We start from the raw sequence: 21,149 nt of genomic DNA, 5'->3' as shown, positions 1-21,149 counted from the left end.
GCAGGTGATTCCGGAGTGTCCGGCATGTGGTTCTGGCACCTCTGAGAGGTGGGTCCGGCATGCCCGGCAGGTGGTTCCGGAGGTTCTGCCGAGTGGTTCTGGCGTAGTCGGCAGGTGATTCTGGCGTGTCCAGCAGGTGTTTCTTGGGAGTGGATCAGGTGGTTCCAGCATACTCGGCAGGTGGTACCGTCTTGTCCGGAACATGGTTCTGGCAAGTCTGAGAGGCGGTTCCGGCATGCCCGACAGGTGATTCCGGAGTGTTCGCCAAGTGGTTCTGGCGTAGCCGGCATGTCATTTTGCATGTCTGGCGGTGGTTCCGGCAAGTCAAGCCAGTGGTTCCGGCGTGTCCGGCAGGTGGTTCTGGCGTGACCGGCACGAGGTTCTGGCACGTCTGAGAGCTGGTTCCGGCATGCCCGACAGGTGATTCCGGAGTGTCCGCCACGTGGTTCTGGCGTACCCGGCAGGTGATTTTGGCGTGTCTGGCAGGTGTTTCTTGCAAGTCGAGCATTTGGCTCAGGCATGCTCAGCAGGTGATTCCGGCGTGTCCGGCACTTCGTTCTGGTGTGTCTGAGAGCTGGTACTGGCATGTCCGGCAGATGATTCCGGAGTGTCCACCAAGTGGTTGTGGCATACCCGGCAGGTGATTTTAGCGTGTCAGGTAGGTGGTTCCAGCGAGTCGAGTAGGTGGTTCCGGCGTGCTCGGCAGGTGGTTCAGGCGGGTCTGGCAGGTGGTTTCGGTCAGTTCCGGGTGTGGTTCCGGCATCTCAGGCACATGGTTCTGGCACGTCTGATAGGTTTTTCCGGCCGGCCCGACAGGTGTTTCCATGGTGTCCGCCAAGTGGTTCTGGCATAGCTGGCAGGTGATGTTGGCGTGACCGGCAGGTCGTTCCAGCCAGCCCGGCAGGTGATTCCGAAGTTTTCACCAAATGTTTGTGGGGTAGCCGGCAGGTGATTTTGGCGTGTCCCGCAGGTGGTTTTGGCGAGTCGAGCAGGTGGTTCTGGCATGCTCGGCAGGTGCTTCCGGTGTCATTGTCATGTGGTTCCGGCATGTCTGAGAGGTGGTTCCGCCATGCCCGGCAGGTGATTCCGGAGTGTTCCCCAAGTGGTTCTGGCATAGCCGGCAGGTGATTTTGCATGTCCGGCAATGGTTCTGGCGAGTCGAGCCGGTGGTTCCGGCATGTCCGGCAGGTGCTTCCGGCATGCCCGGCAGGTGATTCCGGAGTGTTCGCCAAGTGGTTCTGGCGTAGCCGGCAGGTGATTTTGCGTTTCCGGCGAGTCGAGCCGTGGTTCCGGAATTTCCGGCTGGTGGTTCCGGCATGTCCGGCAGGTGGTTCCAGCATGTCCAGCACGTGGTTCCAGCATGCCAGGCAGGTGATTCCCGAGTGTCCGGCATGTGGTTCTGGCACCTCTGAGAGGTGGTTCCGGCATGCCCGGCAGGTGATACCGGAGTGTTCCCCAAGTGGTTCTGGCATAGCCGGCAGGTGATTTTGCATGTCCGGCAATGGTTCCGGCAAGTCGAGCCGGTGGTTCCGGCATGTCCGTCAGGTGGTTCCGGCATGTCCAGCACGTGGTTCCAGCATGCCCGGCAGGTGATTCCGGAGTGTCCGGCATGTGGTTCTGGCACCTCTGAGAGGTGGTTCCGGAATGCCTGGCCTGTGATTCCTGAGTGTCTGCCGAGTGGTTCTGGCGTAGCCGGCAGTTGATTTTGGCGTGTCCACTAGGTGGTTCTGGGGAGTGGATCAGCTGGTTCCGGCATACTCGGCAGGTGGTACCAGCGTGTCCAGAACATGGTTCTGGCAAGTCTGAGAGGTGGTTCCGGCACGCCCGACAGGTGATTCCGGAGCGTCCGCCAAGTGTTTCTGGCGTACCCGGCAGGTGATTTACGCCTGTCCGACAGGTGCATCTTGCGAGTCGAGCAGGTGGCTGAGGCATGCTCAGCTGGTGCTTCCGGCGTCTCTGGCACGTGGTTCTGGTGTGTCTGAGAGCTGGTTCTGGCATGTCCGGCAGATGATTCCGGAGTGTCCACCAAGTGGTTCTGGTATAACTGGCAGGTGATTTTGGCGTGTCAGGAAGTTGGTTCCGGCTAGTTGAGCGGGTGGATCAGGCGTGCTTGCCAGGGGGTTCAGGCGGGTCTGGCAGGTGGTTTCGGTCTGTTCGGGGAGTGGTTCCGGCATCTCAGGCTCATGGTTCTGGCACGTCTGAGAGGTGGTTCCGGCTGGCCCGACAGGTGTTTCCATGGTGTCCGCCAAGTGGTTCTGGCATAGGTGGCAGGTGATGTTCGCGTGACCGGCAGGTGGTTCCAGCAAGCCCGGCAGGTGATTCCGAAGTGTTCACCAAATGGTTGTGGCATAGCCAGCAGGTGATTTTGGCGTGTCCAGCAGGTGGTTTTGGCGAGTCGAGCAGATGTTTCTCGCGTGCTCGGCAGGTGCTTCCGGTGTCATTGTCATGTGGTTCCGGCATGTCTGAGAGGTGGTTCCGGCATGCCCGGCAGGTGGTTCCGGAGTGTCTGCCGAGTGGTTCTGGAGCCAGCCCGGCAGGTGATTCCGAAGAGTTCACCAAATGGTTGTGAGGTAGCCGGCAGGTTATTTTGGCGTGTCAGGAAGGTGGTTCCGGCTAGTTGAGCAGGTGGATCAGGCGTGCTCGCCAGGGGGTTCAGGCGGGTCTGGCAGGTGGTTTCGGTCTGTTCGGGGAGTGGTTCCGGCATCTCAGGCACATGGTTCTGGCACGTCTGAGAGGTGGTTACGGCCGGCCGGAGAGGGGTTTTTTGGAGTGTCCGCCAAGTGGTTCTGGCGTAGCTGAAAGGTGATGTTGGCGTGACCGGCAGGTGATTCCAGCCATCCCGGCAGGTGATTCCGGAGTGTCTGCCGTGTGGTTCTGGCGTAGCTGGCAGGTGATTTTGGCGTGTTCAGCAGGTGGTTCCGGCGAGCTCGGCAGGTGGTACCAGCGTGTCCAGAACATGGTTCTGGCACGTCTGAGAGATGGTTCCGGCATGCCCGGCAGGTGATTCCGGAGTGTCCGGCATGTGGTTCTGGCACCTCTGAGAGGTGCTTCCGGCATGCCCGGCAGGTGGTTCCGGAGTGTCTGCCGAGTGGTTCTGGCGTAGTCGGCAGGTGATTCTGGCATGTCCAGCATGTGGTTCTGGGGCGTGGATCAGGAGGTTCCGGCATACTCGGCAGGTGGTACCGGCGTGTCCGGAACATGGTTCTGGCAAGTCTGAGAGGCGGTTCCGGCAGGCCGGAGAGGTGTTTCCGGAGTGTCCGCCAAGTGGTTCTGGCGTAGCTGAAAGGTGATGTTGGCGTGACCGGCAGGTGGTTCCAGCCAGCGCGGCAGGTGATTCCGAAGTGTCTGCCGTGAGGTTCTGGCGTAGCTGAAAGGTGATGTTGGCGTGACCGGCAGGTGGTTCCAGCAAGCCCGGCAGGTGATTCCGAAGAGTTCACCCAATGGTTGTGGCGTAGCCGGCAGGTGATTTTTTTGTGTCCAGCGGGTGGTTTTGGCGAATCGAGCAGGTGGTTCTGGCGTGCTCGGCAGGTGCTTCCGGTGTCATTGGCATGTGGTTCCGGCATGTCTGAGAGGTGGTTCCGCAATGCCCGGCAGGTGATTCCGGAGTGTTCCCCAAGTGGTTCTGGCGTAGCCGGCAGGTGATTTTCCATGTCTGGCAATGATTCCGGTGAGTCGAGCCGGTGGTTCCAGCATGTCCGGTAGGTGGTTCCGGCATGCCCGGCAGGTGATTCCGGAGTGTCCGGCATGTGGTTCTGGCACCTCTGAGACGTGGTTCCGGCATGCCCGGCAGGTGATACCGGAGTGTCCGGCATTTGGTTCTGGCACCTCTGAGAGGTGGTTCCGGAATGCCTGGCATGTGATTCCGCAGTGTCTGCCGAGTGGTTCTGGCGTAGCCGGCAGTTGATTTTGGCATGTCCGACAGGTGTTTCTTGCGAGTCGAGCAGGTGGCTCAGGCATGCTCAGCTGGTGCTTCCGGCGTCTCTGAAACGTGGTTCTGGTGTGTCTCAGAGCTGGTTCTGGCATGTCCGGCAGATGATTCCGGAGTGTCCACCAAGTGGTTCTGGTATACCTGGCAGGTGATTTTGGCGTGTCAGGAAGTTGGTTCCGGCTAGTTGAGCAGGTGGATCAGGCGTGCTCGCCAGGGGGTTCAGGCGGGTCTGGCAGGTGGTTTCGGTCTGTTCGGGGAGTGGTTCCGGCATCTCAGGCACATGGTTCTGGCACGTCTGAGAGGTGGTTCCAGCCGGCCCGACAGGTGTTTCCATGGTGTCCGCCAAGTGGTTCTGGCATAGCTGAAAGGTGATGTTGGCGTGACCGGCAGGTGGTTCCAGCCAACCCGGCAGGTGATTCCGGAGTGTCTACCGAGTGGTTCTGGCGTAGCTGGCAGGTGATTTTGGCGTGTCCAGCAGGTGCTTCCGGCGAGCTCGGCAGGTGGTACCGGCGTGTCCGGAACATGGTTCTGGCACGTCTGAGAGATGGTTCCGGCATGCCAGTCAGGTGATTCCGGAGTGTCCGGCATGTGGTTCTGGCACCTCTGAGAGGTGGTTACGGCATGCCCGGCAGGTGGTTCCGGGGTGTCTGCCGAGTGCTTCTGGCGTAGCTGGCAGGTGATTCTGGGGTGTCCAGCAGGTGGTTCTGGGGAGTGGATCAGGTGGTTCCGGCTTACTCGGCAGGTGGTACCGGCGTGTCCGGAACATGGTTCTGGCAAGTCTGAGAGGTGGTTCCGCAATGCCCGACAGGTGATTCCGGAGTGTTCGCCAAGTGGTTCTGGCGTAGCCGGCAGGTCATTTTGCATGTCCGGCGGTGGTTCCGGCGAGTCAAGCCGGTGGTTCCGGTGTAGCCGGCTGTTGATTTTGGCGTGTCCACTAGGTGGTTCTGGGGAGTGGATCAGCTGGTTCCGGCATACTCGGCAGGTGGTACCGGCGTGTCCAGAACATGGTTCTGGCAAGTCTGAGAGGTGGTTCCTGCACGCCCCACAGGTGATTCCGGAGCGTCCGCCAAGTGTTTCTGGCGTACCCGGCAGGTGATTTTGGCATGTCCGAGAGGTGTTTCTTGCGAGTCGAGCAGGTGGCTCAGGCATGCTCAGCTGGTGCTTCCGGCGTCTCTGGCACGTGGTTCTGGTGTGTCTGAGAGCTGGTTCTGGCATGTCCGGCAGATGATTCCGGAGTGTCCACCAAGTGGTTCTGGTATACCTGGCAGGTGATTTTGGCGTGTCAGGAAGTTGGTTCCGGCTAGTTGAGCAGGTGGATCAGGCGTGCTCGCCAGGGGGTTCAGGCGGGTCTGGCAGGTGGTTTCGGTCTGTTCGGGGAGTGGTTCCGGCATCTCAGGCACATGGTTCTGGCACGTCTGAGAGGTGGTTCCAGCCGGCCCGACAGGTGTTTCCATGGTGTCCGCCAAGTGGTTCTGGCATAGCTGAAAGGTGATGTTGGCGTGACCGGCAGGTGGTTCCAGCCAACCCGGCAGGTGATTCCGGAGTGTCTACCGAGTGGTTCTGGCGTAGCTGGCAGGTGATTTTGGCGTGTCCAGCAGGTGCTTCCGGCGAGCTCGGCAGGTGGTACCGGCGTGTCCGGAACATGGTTCTGGCACGTCTGAGAGATGGTTCCGGCATGCCAGTCAGGTGATTCCGGAGTGTCCGGCATGTGGTTCTGGCACCTCTGAGAGGTGGTTACGGCATGCCCGGCAGGTGGTTCCGGGGTGTCTGCCGAGTGCTTCTGGCGTAGCTGGCAGGTGATTCTGGGGTGTCCAGCAGGTGGTTCTGGGGAGTGGATCAGGTGGTTCCGGCTTACTCGGCAGGTGGTACCGGCGTGTCCGGAACATGGTTCTGGCAAGTCTGAGAGGTGGTTCCGGCATGCCCGACAGGTGATTCCGGAGTGTTCGCCAAGTGGTTCTGGCGTAGCCGGCAGGTCATTTTGCATGTCCGGCGGTGGTTCCGGCGAGTCAAGCCGGTGGTTCCGGTGTAGCCGGCTGTTGATTTTGGCGTGTCCACTAGGTGGTTCTGGGGAGTGGATCAGCTGGTTCCGGCATACTCGGCAGGTGGTACTGGCGTGTCCAGAACATGGTTCTGGCAAGTCTGAGAGGTGGTTCCTGCACGCCCCACAGGTGATTCCGGAGCGTCCGCCAAGTGTTTCTGGCGTACCCGGCAGGTGATTTTGGCATGTCCGAGAGGTGTTTCTTGCGAGTCGAGCAGGTGGCTCAGGCATGCTCAGCTGGTGCTTCCGGCGTCTCTGGCACGTGGTTCTGGTGTGTCTGAGAGCTGGTTCTGGCATGTCCGGCAGATGATTCCGGAGTGTCCACCAAGTGGTTCTGGTATACCTGGCAGGTGATTTTGGCTTGTCCAGCGGGTGGTTTTGGCGAGTCGACCAGGTGGTTCTGGCATGCTCGGCAGGTGCTTCCGGTGTCATTTGCATGTGGTTCCGGCATGTCTGAGAGGTGGTTCCGCCATGCCCGACAGGTGATTCCGGAGTGTTCGCTAAGTGGTTCTGGCGTAGCCGGCAGGTGATTTTGCATGTCCGGCAATGATTCCGGCGAGTCGAGCCGGTGGTTCCGGCATGTCCGGCAGGTGGTTCCGGCATGCCCGGCACGTGATTCCGGAGTGTCCGGCATGTGGTTCTGGCACCTCTGAGAGGTGCTTCCGGCATGCCCGGCAGGTGATACCGGAGTGTCCAGCATTTGGTTCTGGCACCTGTGAGAGGTGGTTCCGGAATGCCCGGCATGTGATTCCGGAGTGTCTGCCGAGTGGTTCTGGCGTAGCCGGCAGGTGGTTTTTGCGAGTCGAGCAGGTGGTTCTGGCGTGCTCGGCAGGTGCTTCCAGTGTCATTGCCATGTGGTTCCGGAATGTCTGAGAGGTGGTTCCGCCATGCCCGGCAGGTGATTCCGGAGTGTTCCCCAAGTGGTTCTGGTGTAGCCGTCAGGTTATTTTGCATGTCCGGCAATGGTTCTGGCGAGTCGAGCCGGTGGTTCCGGCATGTCCGGCAGGTGATTCCCGCATGTACAGCAGGTGGTTCCGGCATGCCCTGCAGGTGGTTCCGGAGTGTCCGGCATGTGGTTCTGGCACCTCAGAGATGTGGTTCCGGAATGCCTGGCATGTTATTCCAGAGTGTCCGGCATTTGGTTCTGGCACCTCTGAGAGGTGGTTCCGGAATGCCAGGCATGTGAGTCCGGAGTGTCTGCCGAGTGGTTCTGGCGTAGCCGTCAGTTGATTTTGGCGTGTCCACTAGGTGGTTCTGGGGAGTGGATCAGCTGGTTCCGGCATACTCGGCAGGTGGTCCCGGCGTGTCCGGAACATGGTTCTGGCAAGTCTGAGAGGTGGTTCCGACATCTCCGACAGGTGATTCTGGAGTGTTCGCCAAGTGGTTCTGGCGTAGCTGGCAGGTCATTCTGCATGTCCGGCCGTGGTTCCGGCGAGTCGAGCCGGTGGTTCCGGCGTGTCCAGAAGGTGTTTCCGGTCTGTCCGGCAGGTGGTTCTGGCGTGTCCGGCACGAGGTTCTGGCACGTCTGAGAGTTGGTTCCGGCATGCCCGACAGGTGATGCCAGAGTGTCAGCAACGTGGTTCTGGCGTACCCGGCAGGTGATTTTGGCGTGTCTGGCAGGTGTCTCTGGCAAGTTGATCATTTGGCTCAGAAATGATCAGCAGGTGCTTCTGGCGTGTCTGGCACGTGGTTCTGGTGTGTGTGAGAGCTGGTTCTGGCATGTCCGGCAGATGATTCCGGAGTGTCCACCAAGTGGTTGTGGCATACACGGCAGGTGATTTTAGCGTGTCAGGTAGGTGGTTCCAGCGAGTCGAGTAGGTGGTTCCGGCGTGCCCGGCAGGTGGTTCAGGCGGGTCTGGCAGGTGGTTTCGGTCTGTTCGGGGTGTGCTTCCGGAATCTCAGGCACATGGTTCTCGCACGTCTGAGAGGTGGTTCCGGCCGGCCCGACAGGTGTTTCCGGAGTGTCCGCCAAGTGGTTCCGGCGTAGCTGAAAGGTGATGTTCGCGTGACGGGCAGGTGGTTCCAGCCAGCCCGGCAGGTGATTCCGGAGTGTCTGCCACATGGTTCTGGCGTAGCCGACATGTGATTTTGACGTGTCCAGCAGGTGGTTCTGGGGAGTGGATCAGCTGATTCCGGCATACTCGGCAGGTGGTACCGGCGTGTCCACAACATGGTTCTGGCAAGTCTGAGAGGTGGTTCCGGCACGCCCGACAGGTGATTCCGGAGCGTCCGCCAAGTGTTTCTGGCGTACCCGGCAGGTGATTTTCGCCTGTCCGACAGGTGTATCTTGCGAGTCGAGCAGGTGGCTGAGGCATGCTCAGCTGGTGCTTCCGGCGTCTCTGGCACGTGGTTCTGGTGTGTCTGAGAGCTGGTTCTGGCATCTCCGGCAGATGATTCCGGAGTGTCCACCAAGTGGTTCTTGTATACCTGGCAGGTGATTTTGGCGTGTCAGGAAGTTGGTTCCGGCTAGTTGAGCAGGTGGATCAGGCGTGCTCGCCAGGGGGTTCAGGCGGTTCTGGAAGGTGGTTTCGGTCTGTTCGGGGAGTGGTTCCGGCATCTCAGGCTCATGGTTCTGGCACGTCTGAGAGGTGGTTCCGGCCGGCCCGACAGGTGTTTCCATGGTGTCCGCCAAGTGGTTCTGGCATAGCTGGCAGGTGATGTGGGTGTGACCGGCAGGTGGTTCCAGCCAGCCCGGCAGGTGATTCCGAAGAGTTCACCAAATGGTTGTGGCGAGCCGGCAGGTGATTTTGGCGTGTCCAGCAGGTGGTTTTGGTGAGTCGAGCAGGTGGTTCTGGCGTGGCGGCAGGTGCTTCCGGTGTCATTGGCATGTGCTTCCGGCATGTCTGAGAGGTGGTTCCGGCATGCCCGGCAGGTGGTTCCGGAGAGTCTGCCGAGTGGTTCTGGAGCCAGCCCGGCAGGTGATTCCGAAGAGTTCACCAAATGTTTGTGGCGTAGGCAGCAGGTTATTTTGGCGTGTCAGGAAGAGGGTTCCGGCTAGTTGAGCAGGTGGATCAGGCGTGCTCGCCAGGGGGTTCAGGCGGGTGTGGCAGGTGGTTTCGGTCTGTTCGGGGAGTGGTTCCAGCTTCTTAGGCACATGGTTCTGGCACGTCTGAGAGGTGGTTCCGGCCGGCCGGAGAGGTGTTTCCGGAGTGTCCGCCAAGTGGTTCCGGCGTAGCTGAAATGTGATGTTGGCGTGACTGGCAGGTGGTTCCAGCAAGCCCGGCAGGTGATTCCGGAGTGTCTGCCGTGTGGTTCTGGCGTAGCCGGAAGTTGACTTTGGCGTGTCCAGCATGTGGTTCCGGCGAGCTCGGCAGGTGGTACCAGCATGTCCGGAACATGGTTCTGGCACGTCTGAGAGATGGTTCCGTCATGCCCGGCAGGTGATTCCGGAGTGTCCGGCATGTGGTTCTGGCACCTCTGAGAGGTGGTTCCGGCATGCCCGGCAGGTGATTCCGGAGTGTCCAGCATGTGGTTCTGGCACCTCTGAGAGGTGGTTCCGGCATGCCCGGCAGGTGATTCCAGAGTGTCCAGCATGTGGTTCTGGCACATCTGAGAGGTGGTTCCGGCATGCCCGGCAGGTGATAACGGAGTGTCCGCAGAGTGGTTCTGGAGTAGCCGGCAGGTGATTCTGGCGTATCCAGCAGGTGGTTCTGGGGAGTGGGTCAAGTGGTTCCGGCATACTCGGCAGGTGGTACCGGCGTGTCCGGAACATGGTTCTGGCAAGTCTGAGAGGTGGTTCCGGCATGCCCGACGGGTGATTCCGGAGTGTTCGCCACGTGGTTCTGGCGTAGCCGGCAGGTCATTTTGCATGTCTGGCGGTGGTTGCGGCGAGTCGAGCCGGTGGTTGCGGCGTATCCAGCAGGTGTTTCCAGTCTGTCCGGCAGGTGGTTCTGGCGTGACCGGCACGAGGTTCTGGCACGTCTGAGAGTTGGTTCCGGCATGCCCGACAGGTGATTCCGGAGTGTCCGCCACGTTGTTCTGGCGTACCCGGCAGGTGATTTTGGCATGTCTGGCAGGTGTTTCTTGCAAGTCGAGCATTTGGCTCAGGCATGCTCAGCAGGTGCTTCAGGCGTGTCTGGCACGTGGTTCTGGTGTGTCTGAGAGCTGCTTCAGGCATGTCTGGCAGATGATTCCGGAGTGTCCACCAAGTGGTTGTGGCATACCCGGAAGGTGATTTTAGCGTGTCAGGTAGGTGGTTCCGGCGAGTCGAGTAGGTGGTTCCGGCGTGCACGGCAGGTGGTTCAGGCGGGTCTGGCAGGTGGTTTCGGTCTGTTCGGGGTGTGGTTCCGGCATCTCAGGCACATGGTTCTGGCACGTCTGAGAGGTGGTTCCGGCCGGCCCAACAGGTGTTTCCATGTTGTCCGCCAAGTGGTTCTGGCATAGCTGGCAAGTGGTGTTGCCGTGTCCGGCAGGTGATTCCAGCCAACCCGGAAGGTGATTCCGAAGATTTCACCAAATGGTTGTGGCGTGGCCGGCAGGTGATTTTGGCGTGTCCAGCAGGTGCTTTTGGCGAGTCGAGCAGGTGGTTCTGGCGTGCTCGGCAGGTGCTTCCGGTGTCATTGGCATGTGGTTCCGGCATGTCTGAGAGGTGGTTCCGCCATGCCCGGCAGGTGATTCCGGAGTGTTCGCCAAGTGGTTCTGGCGTAGCCGGCAGGTGATTTTGCATGTCCGGCAATGGTTCAGGCGAGTCGAGCCGGTGGTTCCGACATGTCCGGCAGGTGGTTCCGGCATGCCCGGCAGGTGATTCCGGAGTGTCCGGCATGTGGTTCTGGCACCTCTGAGAGGTGGTTCCGCAATGCCTGGCATGTGATTCCCGAGTGTCTGCCGAGTGGTTCTGGCGTAGCCGGCAGGTGATTTTGGCGTGTCCAGCAGGTGGTTCCGGCGAGCTCGGCAGGTGGTTCCGGCATGTCTGGAACATGGTTCTGGCAAGTCTGAGAGATGGTTCCGGCATGCCCGGCAGCTCATTCCGGAGTGTCCAGCATGTGGTTCTTTCACCTCTGAGAGGTGGGTCCGGAATGCCTGGCCTGTGATTCCGGAGTGTCTGCCGAGTGGTTCTGGCGTAGCCGGCAGTTGATTTTGGCGTGTCCACTAGGTTGTTCTGGGGAGTGGATCAGCTGGTTCCGGCATACTCGGCAGGTGGTACCGGCGTGTCCAGAACATGGTTCTGGCAAGTCTGAGAGGTGGTTCCGGCACGCCCGACAGGTGATTCCGGAGCGTCCGCCAAGTGTTTCTGGCGTACCCTGCAGGTGAATTTGGCATGTCCGACAGGTGTATCTTGCGAGTCGAGCAGGTGGCTCAGGCATGCTCAGCTGGTGCTTCCTGCATCTCTGGCACGTGGTTCTGGTGTGTCTGAGAGCTGGTTCTGGCATGTCCGGCAGATGATTCCGGAGTGTCCACCAAGTGGTTCTGGTAGACCTGGCAGGTGATTTTGGCGTGTCAGGAAGTTGGTTCCGGCTAGTTGAGCAGGTAGATCAGGCGTGCTCGCCAGTGGGTTCAGGCGGGTCTGGCAGGTGGTTTCGGTCTGTTCGGGGAGTGGTTCCGGCATCTCAGGCTCATGGTTCTGGCACGTCTGAGAGGTGGTTCTGGCCTGCCCGACAAGTGTTTCCATGGTGTCTGCCAACTGGTTCTGGCATAGCTGGCAGGTGATGTTGGCGTGACCGGCAGGTGGTTCCAGCAAGCCCGGCAGGTGATTCCGAAGAGTTCACCAAATGGTTGTGGCGTAGCCGGCAGGTGATTTTGGCGAGTCCAGCAGGTGGTTTTCGCGAGTCGAGAAGGTGGTTCTGGCGTGCTCGGCAGGTGCTTCCGGTGTCATTGGCATGTGGTTCCGGCATGTCTGAGAGGTGGTTCCGGCATGCCCGGCAGGTGGTTCTGGAGTGTCTGCCGAGTGGTTCTGGAGCCAGGCCGGCAGGTGATTCCCAAGAGTTCACCAAATGGTTGTGGCGTAGCCGGCAGGTGATTTTGGCGTGTCAGGAAGTTGGTTCCGGCTAGTTGAGCAGGTGGATCAGGCGTGCTCGCCAGGGGGTTCAGGCGCGTCTGGCAGGTGGTTTCGGTCTGTTCGGGGAGTGGTTCCGGCATCTCAGGCACATCGTTCTGGCACGTCTGAGAGATGGTTCCGTCATGCCCGGCAGGTGATTCCGGAGTGTCCGGCATGTGGTTCTGGAGTAGCCGGCAGGTGATTTTGCATGTCCGGCAATGGTTCCGGCGAGTAGAGCCGGTGGTTCCGGCATGTCTGGCAGGTGGTTCCGGCATGCCCGGCAGGTGATTCCGGAGTGTCCGGCATGTGGTTCTGGCACCTCTGAGAGGTGGTTCCGGCATGCCCGGCAGGTGATACCGGAGTGTCCGCAGAGTGGTTCTGGAGTAGCCGGCAGGTGATTCTGGCGTATCCAGCAGGTGGTTCTGGGGAGTGGATCAAGTGGTTCCGGCATACTCGGCAGGTGGTACCGGCGTGTCCGGAACATGGTTCTGGCAAGTCTGAGAGGTGGTTCCGGCATGCCCGACAGGTGATTCCGGAGTGTTCGCCAAGTGGTTCTGGCGTAGCCGGCAGGTCATTTTGCATGTCCGGCGGTGGTTGCGGCGAGTCGAGCCGGTGGTTGCGGCGTATCCAGCAGGTGTTTCCTGTCTGTCCGGCAGGTGGTTCTGGCGTGACCGGGACGAGGTTCTGGCACTTCTGAGAGTTGGTTCCGGCATGCCCGGCAGGTGATTCCGGAGTGTCTGGCATGTGGTTCTGGCACCTCTGAGAGGTGGTTCCGGCATGCCCGGCAGGTGGTTCCGGCATGCCCGGCAGGTGATTCCGGAGTGTCCGGCATGTGGTTCTGGCACCTCTGAGAGGTGGTTCCGGCATGCCCGGCAGGTGATTCCGGAGTGTCTGGCATGTGGTTCTGGCACCTCTGAGAGGTGGTTCCGGCATGCCCGGCAGGTGGTTCCCGCATGCCCGGCAGGTGATTCCGGAGTGTCCGGCATGTGGTTCTGGCACCTCTGAGAGGTGGTTCCGGCATGCCCAGCATGTGATACCGGAGTGTTCGCCAAGTGGTTCTGGCGTAGCCGGCAGGTGATTTTGCATGTCCGGCAATGGTTCCGGCGAGTCGAGACGGTGGTTCCTGCATGTCCGGCAGGTGGTTCCGGAATGCCCGGCAGGTGATTCCGGTGTGTCCGGCATGTGGTTCTGGCACCTCTGAGAGGTGGTTCCGGCATGCCCGGCAGGTGATACCGGAGTGTCCGGCATTTGGTTCTCACACCTCTGAGAGGTGGTTCCGGAATGCCTGGCATGTGATTCCCAAGTGTCTGCCGAGTGGTTCTGGCGTAGCCGGCAGGTGATTTTGGCGTGTCCACCAGGTGGTTCCGGCGAGCTCGGCAGGTGGTTCCGGCATGTCCGGAACATGGTTCTGGCAAGTCTGAGAGATGGTTCCGGCATGCCCGGCAGGTGATTCCGGAGTGTCCGGCATGTGGTTCTGGCACCTCTGTGAGGTGGTTCCGGCATGCCCAGCAGTTGGTTGCGGAGTGTCTGCCGAGCGGTTCTGGAGTAGCCGGCAGGTGATTCTGGCGTATCCAGCAGGTGGTTCTGGGGAGTGGATCAGGTGGTTCCAGCATACTCGGCAGGTGGTACCGGCGTGTCCGGAACATGGTTCTGGCAAGTCTGAGAGGTGGTTCCGGCATGCCCGACGGGTGATTCCGGAGTGTTCGCCAAGTGGTTCTGGCGTAGCCGGCAGGTCATTTTGCATGTCCGGCGGTGGTTCCGGCGAGTCAAGCCGGTGGTTCCGGCGTATCCAGCAGTTGTTTCCGGTCTGTCCGGCAGGTGGTTCTGGCGTGACCGGCACGAGGTTCTGGCACGTCTGAGAGTTGGTTCCGGCATGCCCGACAGGTGATTCTGGAGTGTCCGCCACGTGGTTCTGGCGTACCCGGCAGGTTATTTTGGCGTGTCTGGCAGGTTTTTCTTGCAAGTCGAGCATTTGGCTCAGGCATGCTCAGCAGGTGCTTCCGGCGTGTCTGGCACGTGTTTCTGGTGTGTCTGAGAGCTGGTTCTGGCATGTCCGGCAGATGATTCCTTAGTGTCCACCAAGTGGTTGTGGCATACCCGGCAGGTGATTTTAGCGTGTCAGGTGGTGGTTCGGCGAGTCCAGTAGGTGGTTCTGGCGTGCTCGGCAGGTGGTTCAGGCGTGTCCGGCAGGTGGTTCCAGCAAGCCTGGCAGGTGATTCCGAAGAGTTCAACAAATGGGTGTGGCGTAGCCGGCAGGTGATTTTGGCGTGTCCAGCAGGTGGTTCCGGCGAGCTCGGCAGGTGGTACCAGCGTGTCCAGAACATGTTTCTGGCAAGTCTGAGAGGTGGTTCCGGCACGCCCGACAGGTGATTCCGGAGCGTCCGACAAGTGTTTCTGGCGTACCCGGCAGGTGATTTTCGCTTGTCCGACAGGTGTATCTTGTTAGTCGAGCAGGTGGCTCAGGCATGCTCAGCTGGTGCTTCCGTCGTCTCTGGCACGTGGTTCTGGTGTGTCTGAGAGCTGGTTCTGGCATGTCCGGCAGATGATTCCGGAGTGTCCACCAAGTGGTTCTGGTAGACCTGGCAGGTGATTTTGGCGTGTCAGGAAGGTGGTTCCGGCTAGTTGAGCAGGTGGATCAGGCGTGCTCGCCAGTGGGTTCAGGCGGGTCTGGCAGGTGGTTTCGGTCTGTTCGGGGAGTGGTTCCGGCATCTCAGGCTCATGGTTCTGTCAAGTCTGAGAGGTGGTTCCGGCCGGCTCGACAGGTGTTTCCATGGTGTCCGCCAAGTTGTTCTGGCATAGCTGGCAGGTGATGTTGGCGTGACCAGCAGGTGGTTCCAGCAAGCCCGGCAGGTGATTCCGAAGAGTTCACCAAATGGGTGTGGCGTAGCCGGCAGGTGATTTTGGCGTGTCCAGCAGGTGGTTCCGGCGAGCTCGGCAGGTGGTACCAGCGTGTCCGGAACATGGTTCTGGCAAGTCTGAGAGATGGTTCCGGCATGCCAGTCAGGTGATTCTGGAGTGTCCGGCATGTGGTTGTGGCACCTCTGAGAGGTGGTTCCGGCATGCCCGGCAGGTGATTCCGGAGTGTCTGGCATGTGGTTCTGGCACCTCTGAGAGGTGGTTCCGGCATGCCCGGCAGGTGGTTCCGGCATGCCCGGCAGGTGATTCCGGAGTGTCCGGCATGTGGTTCTGGCACCTCTGAGAGGTGGTTCCGGCATGCCCAGCATGTGATACCGGAGTGTTCGCCAAGTGGTTCTGGCGTAGCCGGCAGGTGATTTTGCATGTCCGGCAATGGTTCCGGCGAGTCGAGACGGTGGTTCCTGCATGTCCGGCAGGTGGTTCCGGAATGCCCGGCAGGTGATTCCGGTGTGTCCGGCATGTGGTTCTGGCACCTCTGAGAGGTGGTTCCGGCATGCCCGGCAGGTGATACCGGAGTGTCCGGCATTTGGTTCTCACACCTCTGAGAGGTGGTTCCGGAATGCCTGGCATGTGATTCCCAAGTGTCTGCCGAGTGGTTCTGGCGTAGCCGGCAGGTGATTTTGGCGTGTCCACCAGGTGGTTCCGGCGAGCTCGGCAGGTGGTTCCGGCATGTCCGGAACATGGTTCTGGCAAGTCTGAGAGATGGTTCCGGCATGCCCGGCAGGTGATTCCGGAGTGTCCGGCATGTGGTTCTGGCACCTCTGTGAGGTGGTTCCGGCATGCCCAGCAGTTGGTTGCGGAGTGTCTGCCGAGCGGTTCTGGAGTAGCCGGCAGGTGATTCTGGCGTATCCAGCAGGTGGTTCTGGGGAGTGGATCAGGTGGTTCCAGCATACTCGGCAGGTGGTACCGGCGTGTCCGGAACATGGTTCTGGCAAGTCTGAGAGGTGGTTCCGGCATGCCCGACGGGTGATTCCGGAGTGTTCGCCAAGTGGTTCTGGCGTAGCCGGCAGGTCATTTTGCATGTCCGGCGGTGGTTCCGGCGAGTCAAGCCGGTGGTTCCGGCGTATCCAGCAGTTGTTTCCGGTCTGTCCGGCAGGTGGTTCTGGCGTGACCGGCACGAGGTTCTGGCACGTCTGAGAGTTGGTTCCGGCATGCCCGACAGGTGATTCTGGAGTGTCCGCCACGTGGTTCTGGCGTACCCGGCAGGTTATTTTGGCGTGTCTGGCAGGTTTTTCTTGCAAGTCGAGCATTTGGCTCAGGCATGCTCAGCAGGTGCTTCCGGCGTGTCTGGCACGTGTTTCTGGTGTGTCTGAGAGCTGGTTCTGGCATGTCCGGCAGATGATTCCTTAGTGTCCACCAAGTGGTTGTGGCATACCCGGCAGGTGATTTTAGCGTGTCAGGTAGGTGGTTCGGCGAGTCCAGTAGGTGGTTCTGGCGTGCTCGGCAGGTGGTTCAGGCGTGTCCGGCAGGTGGTTCCGGCATGCCCGGCAGGTGATACCGGAGTCTCCTGCATTTGGTTCTGGCACCTCTGAGAGTTGGTTCCGGAATGCCTGGCATGTGTTTCCGGAGTGTCTGCCGAGTGGTTCTGGCGTAGCCGGCAGGTGATTTTGGCTTGTCCAGCAGGTGGTTTTGGTGAGTCGATCAGGTGGTTCTGGCGTGCTCGGCAGGTGCTTCCGGTGTCATTGGCATCTGGTTCCGGCATGTCTGAGAGGTGGTTCCGCCATGCCCGGCAGGTGATTCCGGAGTGTTCGCCAAGTGGTTCTGGCGTAGCCGGCAGGTGATTTTGACGTGTCAGGAAGGTGGTTCCGGCTAGTTGAGCAGGTGGATCAGGCGTGCTCGCCAGTGGGTTCAGGCGGGTCTGGCAGGTGGTTTCGGTCTGTTCGGGGTGTGGTTCCGGCATCTCAGGCACATGGTTCTGGCACGTCTGATAGGTGGTTCCGGCCGGCCCGACAGGTGTTTCCATGGTGTCCGCCAAGTGGTTCTGGCATAGCTGGCAGGTGATGTTGGCGTGACCGGCAGGTGGTTCCAGCCAGCCCGGCAGGTGATTCCGAAGTGTTCACCAAATGGTTGTGGCGTAGCCGGAAGGTGATTTTGGCGTGTGCAGCAGGTGGTTTTGGCGAGTCGAGCAGGTGGTTGTGGCGTGCTCGGCAGGTGCTTCCGGTGTCATTGGCATGCGGTTCCGGCATGTCTGAGAGGTGGTTCCGCCATGCCCGGCAGGTGATTCCGGAGTGATCCCCAAGTGGTTCTGGCATAGCCGGCAGGTGATTTTGCAGGTCCGGCTATGGTTCCGGCGAGTCGAGCCTGTGGTTCCGGCATGTCCGGCAGGTGGTTCCGGCATGCCCGGAAGGTGATTCCGGAGTGTCCGGCATGTGGTTCTGGCACCTCTGAGAGGTGGTTACGGCATGCCAGGCACGTGATACCGGAGTGTTCGCCAAGTGGTTCTGCCGTAGCCGGCAGGTTATTTTGCATGTACGGCAATGGTTCCGGCGAGTCGAGCAGGTGGTTCCGGCATGTCCGGCAGGTGGTTCCGGCATGTCCAGCACGTGGTTCCAGCATGCCCGGCAGGTGATTCCGGAGTGTCTGGCATGTGGTTCTGGCACCTCTGAGAGGTGGTTCCGGCATGCCCGGCAGGTGATACCGGAGTCTCCGGCATTTGGTTCTGGCACCTCTGAGAGGTGGTTCCGGAATGCCTGGCCTGTGATTCCTGAGTGTCTGCCGAGTGGTTCTGGCGTAGCCGGCAGTTGATTTTGGCGTGTCCACTAGCTGGTTCTGGGGAGTGGATCAGCTGCTTCCGGCATACTCGGCAGGTGGTACCGGCGTGTCCAGAACATGGTTCTGGCAAGTCTGAGAGGTGGTTCCAGCATGCCCGGCAGGTGGATGCGGAGTGTCTGCCGAGTGGTTCTGACGTAGCCGGCAGGTGATTCTGTCGTGTCCAGCAGGTGGTTCTGGGGAGTGGATCAGGTGGTTCCGGCATACTCGGCAGGTGGTACCGGCGTGTCCGGAACATGGTTCTGGCAAGTCGGAGAGGTGGTTCCGGCATGCCCGAGAGGTGATTCCGGAGTGTTTGTCAAGTGGTTCTGGCGTAGCCGGCAGGTCATTTTGCATGTCCGGCGGTGGTTCCGGCGAGTCGAGCCTGTGGTTCCGGCGTAGCCGGCAGTTGATTTTGGCGTGTCCACTAGGTGGTTCTGGGTAGTGGAGCAGCTGGTTCCGGCACGCCCGACAGGTGATTCCGGAGCGTCCGCCAAGTGTTTCTGGCGTACCCGGCAGGTGATTTTCGCCTGTCCGACAGGTGCATCTTGCGAGTCGAGCAGGTGGCTGAGGCATGCTCAGCTGGTGCTTCCGGCGTCTCCGGCACGTGGTTCTGGTGTGTCTGAGAGCTGGTTCTGGCATCTCCGGCAGATGATTCTGGAGTGTCCACCAAGTGGTTCTGGTAGACCTGGCAGGTGATTTTGGCGTGTCAGGAAGTTGGTTCCGGCTAGTTGAGCAGGTGGATCAGGCGTGCTCGCCAGGGGGTTCAGGCGGGTCTGGCAGGTGGTTTCGGTCTGCTCTGGGAGTGGTTCCGGCATCTCAGGCTCATGGTTCTGGCATGTCTGAGAGGTGGTTCCGGCCGGCCCGACAGGTGTTTCCATGGCGTGCGCCAAGTGGTTCTAGCATAGCTGGCAGGTGATGTTGGCGTGACCGGCAGGTGGTTCCAGCAAGCCCGGCAGGTGATTCCGAAGATTTCACCAAATGGCTGTGGCGTAGCCGGCAGGTGGTTTTGGCGTGTCCAGCAGGTGGTTTTGGCGAGTCGAGCAGGTGGTTCTGGCGTGCTCGGCATGTGCTTCCGGTGTCATTGGCATGTGGTTCCGGCACGTCTGAGAGTTGGTTCCGGCATGCCCGACAGGTGATTCCGGAGTGTCCGGCATGTGGTTCTGGCACCTCTGAGAGGTGGTTCCGGCATGCCCGGCAGGTGATTCCGGAGTGTCCGGCATGTGGTTCTGGCACCTCTGAGAGGTGGTTCCGGCATGCCCGGCAGGTGGTTACGGAGTGTCTGCCGAGTGGTTCTGGCGTAGCCGGCAGGTGATTTTGGCGTGTCCAGCAGGTGGTTTTGGCGAGTCGAGCAGGTGGTTCTGGCGTGCTCGGCATGTGCTTCCGGTGTCATTGGCATGTGGTTCCAGCATGTCTGAGAGGTGGTTCCGACATGCCCGGCAGGTGGTTCCGGAGAGTCTGCCGAGTGGTTCTGGAGCCAGCCCGGCAGGTGCTTCCGAAGAGTTCACCAAATGGTTGTGGCGTAGCCGGCAGGTTATTTTGGCGTGTCAGGAAGGTGGTTCCGGCTAGTTGAGCAGGTGGATCAGGCATGCTCGCCAGTGGGTTCAGGCGGGTCTGGCAGGTGGTTTCGGTTTGTTCGGGGAGTGGTTCCGGGATCTCAGGCACATGGTTCTGGCACGTCTGAGAGGTGGTTCCTGCCGGCCAGAGAGGTGTTTCCGGAGTGTCCGCCAAGTGGTTCTGGGGTAGCTGAAAGGTGATGTTGGCGTGACCGGCAGGTGGTTCCAGCCAGCCCGGCAGGTGATTCCGGAGTGTCTGCCGTGTGGTTCTGCCGTAGCTGGCAGGTGATTTTGGCGTGTCCAGCAGGTGGTTCCGGCGAGCTCGGCCGGTGGTAAAAGCGTGTCCGGAACATGGTTCTGGCACGTCTGAGAGATGGTTCCGGCATGCCCGGCAGGTGATTCGGGAGTGTCCGGCATGTGGTTCTGGCACCTCTGAGAGGTGGTTCTGGCATGCCCCGCAGGTGATTCCGCAGTGTCCGGCATGTGGTTCTGGCACCTCTGAGAGGTGGTTCCAGCATGCCCCGCAGGTGATTCCGGAGTGTCCGGCATGTGGTTCTGGCACCTCTGAGAGGTGTTTCCGGAATGCCCGGCAGGTGGTTCCGGAGTGTCTGCCGAGTGGTTCTGGCGTAGACGGCAGGTGATTCTGGCGTGTCCACTAGGTGGTTCTGGGGAGTGGATCAGCTGGTTCCGGCATACTCGGCAGGTGGTACCGGCGTGTCCGGAACATGGTTCTGGCAAGTCTGAGAGGTGGTTCCGGCATGCCCGACGGGTGATTCCGGAGTGTTCACCAAGTGGTTCTGGCGTAGCCGGCAGGTCATTTTGCATGTCCGGCGGTGGTTCCGGCGAGTCAAGCCGGTGGTTCCGGCGTATCCAGCAGTTGTTTCCGGTCTGTCCGGCAGGTGGTTCTGGCGTGACCGGCACGAGGTTGTGGCACGTCTGAGAGTTGGTTCCGGCATGCCCGACAGGTGATTCTGGAGTGTCCGCCACGTGGTTCTGGCGTACCCGGCAGGTTATTTTGGCGTGTCTGGCAGGTTTTTCTTGCAAGTCGAGCATTTGGCTCAGGCATGCTCAGCAGGTGCTTCCGGCGTTTCTGGCACGTGTTTCTGGTGTGTCTGAGAGCTGGTTCTGGCATGTCCGGCAGATGATTCCTTAGTGTCCACCAAGTGGTTGTGGCATACCCGGCAGGTGATTTTAGCGTGTCAGGTAGGTGGTTCGGCGAGTCCAGTAGGTGGTTCTGGCGTGCTCGGCAGGTGGTTCAGGCGTGTCCGGCAGGTGGTTCCGGCATGCCCGGCAGGTGATATCGGAGTCTCCTGCATTTGGTTCTGGCACCTCTGAGAGTTGGTTCCGGAATGCCTGGCATGTGTTTCCGGAGTGTCTGCCGAGTGGTTCTGGCGTAGCCGGCAGGTGATTTTGGCTTGTCCAGCAGGTGGTTTTGGTGAGTCGATCAGGTGGTTCTGGCGTGCTCGGCAGGTGCTTCCGGTGTCATTGGCATCTGGTTCCGGCATGTCTGAGAGGTGGTTCCGCCATGCCCGGCAGGTGATTCCGGAGTGTTCGCCAAGTGGTTCTGGCGTAGCCGGCAGGTGATTTTGACGTGTCAGGAAGGTGGTTCCGGCTAGTTGAGCAGGTGGATCAGGCGTGCTCGCCAGTGGGTTCAGGCGGGTCTGGCAGGTGGTTTCGGTCTGTTCGGGGTGTGGTTCCGGCATCTCAGGCACATGGTTCTGGCACGTCTGATAGGTGGTTCCGGCCGGCCCGACAGGTGTTTCCATGGTGTCCGCCAAGTGGTTCTGGCATAGCTGGCAGGTGATGTTGGCGTGACCGGCAGGTGGTTCCAGCCAGCCCGGCAGGTGATTCCGAAGTGTTCACCAAATGGTTGTGGCGTAGCCGGAAGGTGATTTTGGCGTGTGCAGCAGGTGGTTTTGGCGAGTCGAGCAGGTGGTTGTGGCGTGCTCGGCAGGTGCTTCCGGTGTCATTGGCATGCGGTTCCGGCAT

Source organism: Equus caballus, chromosome 23 (assembly GCF_041296265.1).
Source record: "Equus caballus isolate H_3958 breed thoroughbred chromosome 23, TB-T2T, whole genome shotgun sequence".
Lineage (NCBI taxonomy): Eukaryota > Metazoa > Chordata > Mammalia > Perissodactyla > Equidae > Equus > Equus caballus.
Note: the sequence above shows the minus strand (reverse complement) of the source record.